The sequence below is a fragment of the Triticum aestivum genome, chromosome 1B, assembly GCF_018294505.1.
Source record: "Triticum aestivum cultivar Chinese Spring chromosome 1B, IWGSC CS RefSeq v2.1, whole genome shotgun sequence".
Classification (NCBI taxonomy): domain Eukaryota; kingdom Viridiplantae; phylum Streptophyta; class Magnoliopsida; order Poales; family Poaceae; genus Triticum; species Triticum aestivum.
In genome coordinates this window covers 44,530,227-44,540,971 of record NC_057795.1, presented here as the reverse complement: position 1 = coordinate 44,540,971, position 10,745 = coordinate 44,530,227, and the positions used below count along the sequence as shown (strand labels likewise).

Here is a 10,745-nt window from a genome sequence, read left to right as displayed (position 1 = left end):
TAGTTTTTTCTTTTCTGCTATATTTATTTTCTTCTATTTATTTCTGAGTAGTTTTTTTATTTTGTTTTTTTCTTTTCAGCTATAGTTTTTCTTCTTTTCTGCTATTTTTTCTTTTCTGCAAAACTTGATGGTCAAAGTCTGGAGTTATAACTTAAAAAAAAGAAATGTCGACGTGCAATTAGTTTTTGCCATAACAGAAGAAGTCCGGAGTTGTAATAAGTTATTAAAAATAAAAAAGAGGTGCAATGCTCGTTAATTTGCTTCAAGCCATTCGGAATAGTGTAAACTGCACTGCGCATAGCTCCATGCAGTCTACCGTATTCCTGAAGGCTTGAAGCTAAGCAGCGTGAGCATTGAGCCTCTTCTTCATCGTCTCTGCACTCAGGGCTTATAAACCGCTCCTAGTCCCTCTCACTTCGCGAGGTGGGACTAAAAAACAGCTTGCCATAACCTCATTAGTACCGGTTCGTGGTACGAACGGGCACTAAATGGTGGTGGTGGGGCCATAGCCTGACCGCAGGCTGACACAGCCTCTTTAGTACCGGTTCGTGGCATGAACCGGCACTAATGGTTCGCCACGAACTGGTGCTATTGATCGCCGCCACGAACCGGCACTAGTGTACACATTAGTGCCGACTAAAATTCCAACCGGCACTATTGTGCTTCGCATTTGACCCTTTTTCTACTAGTGATTGCCTACATGATAGAACCTATGGCTGAGGCATAGGGAATGACTTTCATTTTCTCTCTATCTTCTGTAGTGGTCGGGCATTGAGTCTAACTCAACTTCACACCTTGTAACACAGGCCAGAACCCTTTCTTTGGTTGATCCATTTTGAACCTTTTCAAAACTTTATCAAGGTATTTGCTTTGTGAAAGTCCAATTAAGCGTCTTGATATATCTCTATAGATCTTGATGCCCAATATGTAAGTAGCTTCACCGAGGTCTTTCATTGAAAAACTCTTATTCAAGTATGCTTTTATGCTATCCAGAAATTCTATATCATTTCCAATCAACAATATGTCATCCACATATAATATTAGAAATGCTACAAAGCTCCAACACACTTTCTTGTAAATAGAGGCTTCTCCAAAAGTCTGTATAAATCCATATGCTTTGATCACACTATCAAAGCATTTATTCCAACTCCCAGAGGCTTGCACCAGTCCATAAATGGATCGATGGAGCTTGTACACTTTGTTAGCACCCTTTGGATCGACAATACCTTCTGGTTGCATCATATACAACTCTTCCTCAAGAAATCCATTAAGGAATGTAGTTTTCACATCCATTTGCCAAATTTCATAATCATAAAATGCGGTAATTGCTAACATGATACAGACAGACTTAAGCATCCCTACGGGTGAGAAGGTCTCATCGTAGTCAACTCCTTGAACTTGTCGAAAACCTTTCGCAACAAGTCGAGCTTTGTAAACAGTAACATTACTGTCAGCGTCAGTCTTCTTCTTGAATATCCATTTATTTTCTATGGCTTGCCGATCATCGGGCAAATCCATCAAAGTCCATACTTTGTTCTCATACATGGATCCCATCTCAGATTTCATGTCCTCAAGCCATTTCGCGGAATCTGGGCTCATCATCGCATCCTCATAGTTCGTAGGTTCATCATGGTCTAGTGACATGACTTCCAGAACAGGATTACCGTACCACTCTGGTGCGGACCGTACTCTGGAATACCTACGAGGTTCGGTAGTAACTTGATATGAAGTTTCATGATCATCGTCATTAGCTTCCTATAGGTGTAGGAATCACTGGAACCGATTTCTATGATGAACTACTTTCTAATTCGGGAGAAGGTACAATTAGCTTATCAAGTTCTACTTTCCTCCCACTCACTTCTTCCGAGAGAAACTCCTTCTCTAGAAAGGATCCATTTTTAGCAACAAATATCTTGCCTTCGGATTTGTGATAGAAGGAGTACCCAACTGTTTCCTTTGGGTATCCTATGAAGATGCACTTCTCCGATTTGGGTTCGAGCTTATCGGGTTGAAGCTTTTTCACATAAGTATCATAGCCCCAAACTTTAAGAAATGGCAACTTTGGTTTCTTGCCAAACCATAGTTCATAAGGAGTCATCTCAACGGATTTTGATGGTGCCTTATTTAAAGTCAATGCAGCCGTCTCTAAAGCATAACCCCAAAACGATAGCGGTAAATCAGTAAGAGACATCATAGATCGCACCATATCCAATATAGTATGGTTACGATGTTCGGACACACAATTACGCTGTGGTGTTCCAGGTGGCGCTAGTTGTGAAACTATTCCACATTGTTTCAAATGAAGACCAAACTCGTAACTCAAATATTCTCCCCAACGATCAGATCGTAGAAACTTTATTTTCTTGTTATGATTTCCACTTCACTCTGAAATTCTTTGAACTTTTCAAATATTTCAGACTTATGTTTCATTAAGTAGACATACCCATATCTGCTCAAATCATCTGTGAAGGTAACAAAATAACGATACCCGCCATGAGCCTCAACAATCATTGGACCGCATACATCAATATGTATTATTTCCAATAAGTTAGTAGCTCGTTCCATTGTTCCGAAGAACGGAGTTTTAGTCATCTTGCCAACCCAGATGACTCTAAGTCTAAATCTGGATATATATTGAAACTGGGAGCAATTAGCTAGAGTAGCTCCGTGTAGGGCATTGTAGACATAAAATATTTGCAAAATACATACGGCTCTGAATGTGACAGAACCGTTGACTAAATTTCTCTCATGAGAAAAACATGATCACACCTTAGTACTCTTTGGGTGTTAATCACATAGTGATGTGAACTAGATTATTGACTCTAGTAAACCCTTTGGGTGTTGGTCACATGACGATGTGAACTATGGGTGTTAATCACATACAGATGTGAATATTGGTGTTAAATCATATGGTGATGTGAACTAGATTATTGACTCTAGTGCAAATGGGAGACTGAAGGAAATATGCCCTAAAGGCAATAATAAAGTTATTACTTATCTATACCTATACTAATTTGTGTCTTCCTAAAAATTCCTACGTTAATCAGTAATTAGGAACCGTTAATCTGGTGGGGTCAAGTTATTGCGGTGTAGATCAATCTATCTATCTATCTATCTATATCTATATCTATCTATCTATACCCATACTAATTTGTGACTTCTTAAAAATTCCTACGTTAATCAGTAATTAGGAACCGTTAATCTGGTGGGGTCAAGTTATTGCGGTGTAGATCAATCCCAAAATAACCTACGTTAAAAAAAAGCCATCTATATCTATCTATCTATCTATCTATCTATCTATACCTATACTAATTTGTGACTTCCTAAAAATTCCTATGTTAATCAGTAATTAGGAACCGTTAATCTGGTAGGGTCAAGTTATTGCGGTGTAGATCAATCCCAAAATATCCTACATTAAGAAAAAAACAGCCATTATGATGAAGTGGGTGCCCTCTCTCCCAATCTCTCAGGACTCTCTCCTTCCTCTCATCACGAATTTGTGACTTCCTAAAAATTCCTACGTTAATCAGTAATTAGGAACCGTTAATCTGGTGGGGTCAAGTTATTGCGGTGTAGATCAATCCCAAAATATCCTACGTTAAGAAAAAAACAGCCATTATGATGAAGTGGATGCCCTCTCTCCCAATCTCTCAGGACTCTCTCCTTCCTCTCATCACGGAAACAAAACAACTCTCCCGTTCCAGAAAGGCATCTAAATCAGCCTAAAAAATCCTAATAAATCCTCACGTTTCCTCATCTCTTCCTCCTCTCGACCCCTTCCTCCGCCGCCATACCACAACGTGGAAATTAATCCTCACGCTTCCTCATCTCCGCCTCCCCATCGACCTCTTCCCTCGCCGGCACACCAAAGCCTGCTCTCGCGCCCTCTATCCACGCATGGTCTGAACCTCATGGTCGTCGGACATCTATGCGGCCCAAGGAATCTTCAGGTACCCTCACCTCTGCGCACCTCCTCCCCAAAACAGCTAAATAGCCTTTGTGGGTAGCTATTGCATTACAGGAGTTCAGTTCTGCCGTGGTGTTCGTGATGTTGTACGTGGTTGTTCAAGTTCATGTGCAGCAGTGTAGGCGTGGAGGGGTACCTGCAAAAGATAGTGCATCCGTGTCCCCATCCTCAGGCATTCACGGTTTCTCCATGGATGTCCTTCCTTGCCTTTCTGATCTTGCATTGTCGCAGCACCACCTAGGTTCGACCTTTCATCTCCACCTGGGGTCTACCTACAGCCATGCATTGACCTACCAGCCATCAGGGTTCCATTGCGATCACGAGTTCTTGCAAAACAGAGTACAAAGAGAGGGGACAAGTTGTTACAAACAGATAGGGAGAGAGGATAGCAGGGGAAAAGAAAAATAAGAGTTCATTGCTATCCACATGTTAATAGTGCAGTTCATCTTTCTTTGTCCTGTGCGCCCTGATTTTGATCAAAGTCACATATTACTTAATGACTAACGCTTGAGGTACAGTAATGTGCTGGCAAGCCAAATGGACCAGAGAGCAGCAAAATCAATCAGCTCTCAGGACATATAGCCTGTTTTTTTTATCATCAGTAGTATTTTAAGATGATTTTTTCCTTTTCAGACATTTACTACCAAACTGCTTTATCTGCTTCACGGATAAGACCTGCTAATTAATTTCTTTTTACCTTCCAGTTTATTATAGTTCTAGACGTACTTAAATATTATTACAGAGCAAGTCCTTTGTCAGCAGATTTACTCATAGGTAATCATAATACTGTGGTGTTGTACTCTTTTTTAAAGGCAGTTTATGTTCACAGGTTGCCCTTTGAAATTTTGTTCTGATAGATAATTGCCTCTCTCCGAAGATCTTTCTGTGCATCTTTAGTTAATGATCACCGGTCAAAATGTTTCAATTTTAAAATCGTTTTGGCATTTGAAAATCATGAGGATGTATATAAGACAACTGGATATGATGTGTACCATAGCTGTCTTCTTTGATTTATTAGCATTGTCGCCGTCTTCTCTGCAGACTTTGATTATATTTGGCATACTTCTTCAGATGGTGAACAAAAAAAGAACCATCCTTATGGATTTGGAGAAACACGGTAATATTCTTAGCAAGTTGACTTTCCTGTTGTGTAGTGAGTTTTTAGGTGATTTCTAGACTGAAAATGATGTTGCATCAGAGTGCCTCTTCAAGTCCTAGATTATCATTGTGTTCATTATTGGGACATGTACTGCAAGATACATGTATTATTACGGTTATGAGAAAAGAGGCGATAATATTGCGAACTCTTTTTTTTTTACCTCCAATAAAATTATTACACACTATATCATAAATGTATTTTTGTTTGATGTTAAAGATGTCATCAAAGAGGGGTTTGAATACCATTCTGCTCATTCAAAAATTATGCAGGCTACTTGAGATCATGGATAACCAATCGCTTTCAAGCTCGGTTCTTGGTTGGCGGGCTGCAGACATGGAAGAGGATACCTACGAATAACTAAATATAAAAACAGCGAGTAGTACATAATGACTGTGATTTTACATGTTTGCAGTTCCAAGCCAAATGGACCATAGAGCAGCAATAGCAATCAGCTCCTAGGACATATTGCCTTTTGCTTTATTACCAGTGGTATTTTAGTAAGATTTTACTTTTAAGGCATTTATTACCAAACTGCACTTATGTTCTATACGGATAAGACCTACTAATTACTTGCTATTTTAGCTCCCAGTCTATTGAAGGTCTGTTCGTATTTAAATATTAGTACGGAATGAGTCCTTTGTCAGCTGATTTAATTATAGGTATATCATAATCCTGTAGTGCTGCAAAAAAAATATAGCAGTTACTTTTCACATTTTTCCCTTTTGAATTTTTGTTATTATAGATAATTGCCATTCTCTGGGGATCTTTCCGTGGATATTTAGTTAATGATCATCGGTCAATTTTTTGAAACTTTCAAATTGTTTCAACATTTCAAAATCATGAGGTGGTATATAGGACAACTGGATATGATGTGTACCATAGCTGTCTTCTTAGTTCTGTTAGCATTGTCGGAATCTTTTCCAGACTTTTGATTATATTTGACATACTTCTGCAGATGATTAATAAAGAAAGAACCATCCTTATGCATCTGGAGTAACACGGTAATATTCTTAGCAAGTTGATTTTCCTGATGTGTAGTGAGTTTTTAGGTGATTTGTGGACTGAAAAGAAGCTGATGATGATGTTGCATCATAGTTCAATTTTGAGTCCAAGATTATTATCGTGTTCATAATTGGGACATGTACTGCATGATACATGTATTTCCGTTATAAGAAATAGATAATATCGCCAACTCACTTTCTGACGTCCTACAAAATTATGACACATCAGATCAATTTTATTTTTGTTGGATGTTCAAGATATCATCTAAGAGGGTTTTGAGTACCTTTCTGCTCATTGCAAAACACTATGCAGACTACTTGAGAAATTGGATTAGAAATCTGCTTTCAAGCTCGGATCTTGATTGGCGGACTGGAGACATGGAAGAGGATACCTATGAATAAATAGAGAACAGCGAGTAGTAAATAAAGAGTGTGACTTCGCATGTTTGCAATCTCTTCCAAATTTTCAGCCGTATGGGCCCATTGGTTAGAAAGGAGTAGTAGGGACATATTTAGTGGTAATCCACTTCTGAGCCCAGGGTCAGATGCACCCGCCTTAACGACAAAAAATCAAAACAAATACCAGAAAAATTCTAACAATTCCAATTTTCTGTCTGGTAGATAGTTTGATGTGTGAGGTCTGCTTCAGTTTTCAAATCATTTGGACATCTGAGTAACTGTCGGCAAAAAAAGACAAAGTCAGGGTCTGTAAAAATGTGTACTGTTCATGCACTGTTCTTACCCGATTTGACCTTTTTACTGAAATCTTCTCAGAAGTCCGAATGTCTAAACTTTGGAGCGGACGTCACGTGATAAATTGTTTAGCATCCAAAAAACAATTTGGAACTTTTTGAACGTTTTTGAATATTTTATGATTTTTTTCTGACCGGGTGCAGATGAGTCTAGGCACCCACACGCCGCACTCCATATTTAGCTATCTACTTGCGTGGATGCCCTCTTTTGTAAATCACAAAAGCTTAATACATCAAGTGAGCTATATGTGCCCAAAAAAACATGTCATCAAACGCTTCATGTTATTGCTTCATATTATCTGTAAAAGTTTAAATGTAAATGTAATCTCAGTGTTCCTTCCAAATCTTACTATGATCAAGTGGCTAAAACAGTTTTGTTGGCTCTGTTTTGCATCTTGCCGATTCATGTATTTTTCATATAATTTCACCGAGCTCTATTATCCATGTTGCCAGCGGCAAATGTGGGTTGCATTCACGTTTGAAAGAGAGAGCAGTCCGGAATATGTTGTTCGGTCAAGAATGAATGTAAAAGTTTTATTTCTTGATTAATAATTTTTTATGATGACATTACTTATTTTTTCATCTGAAGTAGTAAGTAACTCATTGATGACTAAAGATAAAGCTTGCAATACTGATTACTAGCAACCGATAGATGGTCTAAATTTTCATCGTCATGCTGATGCTACAAACTGGTAAGCATGCATTTTTCAATAACAATATTTCAAAGATGAATCACCTAATTTCTCAAATGCTTCAATCTGTAAAGTTTCTTTTATCCGAAAGTACTATTAATACTCATATATTTACATGTTTCAAAAATCACTAGCCCGTGCAAATGCACGGGTTGACGACTAGTTTCCTTAATTCATGATAATTGTTTATTATTCATGCTAGAATTGTATTAACCGGAAACTTAGTACATGTGTGAATACATAGACAAAAATTATAGTCCCTAGTATGCCTCTACTTGACTAGCTCGTTAATCAAAGATGGTTATGTTTCCTAACCATAGACATGTGTTGTCATTTGATGAACGAGATCACATCATTAGGAGAATGATGTGATGGACATGACCCATCCATTAGCTTAGCATTATGATCGTGTCAGTTTCATTGCTACTGCTTTCTTCATGACTTATACAAGATCCTCATACTATAAGATTATGCAACTCCCGAATATGGGAGGAACACTTTGTGTGCTACCAAACATCACAACATAAAAGGGTGATTATAAAGGTGCTCTACAGGTGTCTCCGAAGGATTTTGTTGGGTTGGCATATATCGAGATTAGGATTTTTCACTCCGTGTTTCGAGAGGTATCTCAGGTCCCTCTCGGTAATACTCATCACTATAAGCCTTGCCAGCATTGTAACTAATGAGTTAGTTGCAGGATGAAGTATTACGGAATGAGTAAAGAGACTTGCCGGTAACGAGATTGAACTAGGTATGATGATACCGACGATCGAATCTTGGGCAAGTAACATATCGATGACAAAGGGAACAACGTATGTTGTTATGCGGTTTGACCGATAAAGATGTTTGTAGAATATGTAGGAGCCAATATGAGCATCCAAGTATTGCTATTGGTTATTGACCTGAGATGTGTCTCGGTCATGTCTACACAGTTCTCGAACCCGTAGGGTCCGCATGCTTAACGTTCGATGACGATATGTATTATGAGTTATGTGATTTTGATGACCAAAGTTTGTTCGGAGTTCCGGATGAGATCATGGACGTGACGAGGTGTCTCAAAATGATCGAGACATAAAGATTGATATATTGGAAGGCTATATTCGGACATCGGAAATGTTCTGAGTGATTGGGTATTTTTCGGAGTACCGGAGAGTTACGGGAATTCGCCGGGGGAAGTATTGGGCCTTAATGGGCCATACGGGAAAGGAGAGAAGGGCCTCAAGGGGTGGCTGCGCCCCCCCATGGGCTGGTCCGAATTGGAGTAGGAGGGGGCGGCGCCCCCCTTCCTTCTCCCCTCTTCCCCCCTTCCCACTTCTCCTAGTTGGAATAGGAAGGGGGGGGGGGCGAATCCTACTTGGACCGGGAGTCCAAGTAGGACTCCCCCCTTGGCGCGCCCCCTCTAGGGCCGGCCTCCTCCTCCTCCCTCCTTTATATACGGGGGCAGGGGGCACCCTAGAACACACAAGTTATTCCCTTAGCCGTGTGCGGTGCCCCCCTCCACAGTTACACACCTCGATCATACCGTTGTGGAGCTTAGGCAAAGCCCTGCGGCGGTAGCATCATCATCACCGTCGCCACACCGTCGTGTTTACGGAACTCACCCTCGGCCTCAACTAGATCAAGCGTACGAGGGACGTCATCGAGCTGAACGTGTGCTGAACGCAGAGGTGCCGTACATTCGGTACTTGATCGGTTGGACCGCGAAGAAGTTCGACTACATCAACCGTGTTACTAAACGCTCCTGCTTTCGGTCTACGAGGGTACATGTACACACTCTCTCCTCTCGTTGCTAAGCATCACATAGATAGATCTTGCGTGATCATAGGATTTTTTTTGAAATTACCGTGTTCCCCAACAGTGGCATCCGAGCCAGGTCTATGCATAGATGTTATATGCACGAGTAGAACACAAAGAGTTGTGGGCGATAATAGTCATACTGCTTACCAGCATGTCATACTTTGATTCGGCGGTATTGTTGGATGAAGCGGCTCAGACCGACATTACGCATATGCTTACGCGAGACTGGTTCTACCGACGTGCTTCGCACACAGGTGGCTAGTGAGTGTCTCTTTCTCCAACTTTAGTTGAATCGAGTGTGGCTACGCCCGGTCCTTGTTGAAGGTTAAAACAACACACTTGACGAAAAATCGTTGTGGTTTTGATGCGTAGGTAAGAACGGTTCTTGCTAAGCCCATAGCAGCCACGTAAAACTTGCAACAACAAAGTAGAGGACGTCTAACTTGTTTTTGCACGACATGTTGTGATGTGATATGGTCAAGACGTGATTTGTTGTATGAGATGATCATGTTTTGTTTAAGTTATCGGCAACTGGCAGGAGCCTTATGGTTGTCTCTTTATTGCATAAGATGCAAGCGCCATATAATTGCTTTACTTTATTGCTATGCGGTAGCAATAGTTGCAAAAGCAATAGTTGTTGAGACGACCATGTGACGACACGTTGATAGAGATCAACATGATGGAGATCATGGTGTCATGCCGGTGACAATGGAGATCATGACGATACTTTGCAGATGGAGATCAAAGGCACAAGATGATGATGGCCATATCATGTCACATATTTTGATTGCAAGTGACACTACTGGAATAAGGGATTTTGCCGTCAGCCAGTTCTTTGCCGTCTGCTAGCAGATGGCAAAGAAGGTCTTTGCAATCAGCTACCAAGAAGCAGAAGGCAAACAACTGGCAGACGGCAAAGAAGGTCTTTGCCATCTGTCATTTCTTCGCCGTTTGCTGGCTGACGGCAAAGAATCTTTGCCGTCAGCTGGCTGACGGTAAAGAGAGAGGTGGCACCCACTAACGATCTGATTAGAAAAAACTTAACGTCCCCCCACTTTGTCGTCTGCAGCAGACGGCAAAGATAAACAAAAAGCGGACGGCTAAAGCGTGGCGGACGGCAAAGACTAACCTAACTTACCTAACTAACGGCCGAGCCCCCCCCCCCGCCCGTTACTCTCCCTGTTTCTCTCCTTCTCTCCTCCCCGACGCCCCGCCACCAGATCCACCCACCGCGCCGCCCCCACCACCCGGCGCAGCGCCGCCCCCGCCACCCGGCGCAGCGCCACCCCCGCCACCCGGCGCCACCCCCGCCATCGCCCCCGCCCCCGCCACCCGCCGCAGCTTGCCCTGCCACCCCACCACCCCGCCGCCCCCTCC

General features: G+C 41.4%; 1 long non-coding RNA gene across 2 annotated transcripts; it reads left to right on the top strand.

Moving 5' to 3' along the window:
* The first annotated feature begins 3,728 nt into the window (after positions 1-3,728).
* On the top strand, positions 3,729-6,685 carry LOC123086047 (uncharacterized). Of its 2 annotated transcripts, none has more exons than XR_006440325.1 (3): positions 3,729-3,950; positions 5,039-5,084; positions 6,082-6,685. It is a non-coding gene; the product is annotated as an uncharacterized lncRNA (long non-coding RNA). The 2 variants fall into 2 exon arrangements; XR_006440335.1 differs by lacking the exon at positions 6,082-6,685 and adding an exon at positions 5,396-6,075.
* The last annotated feature ends 4,060 nt before the right edge of the window (positions 6,686-10,745 follow it).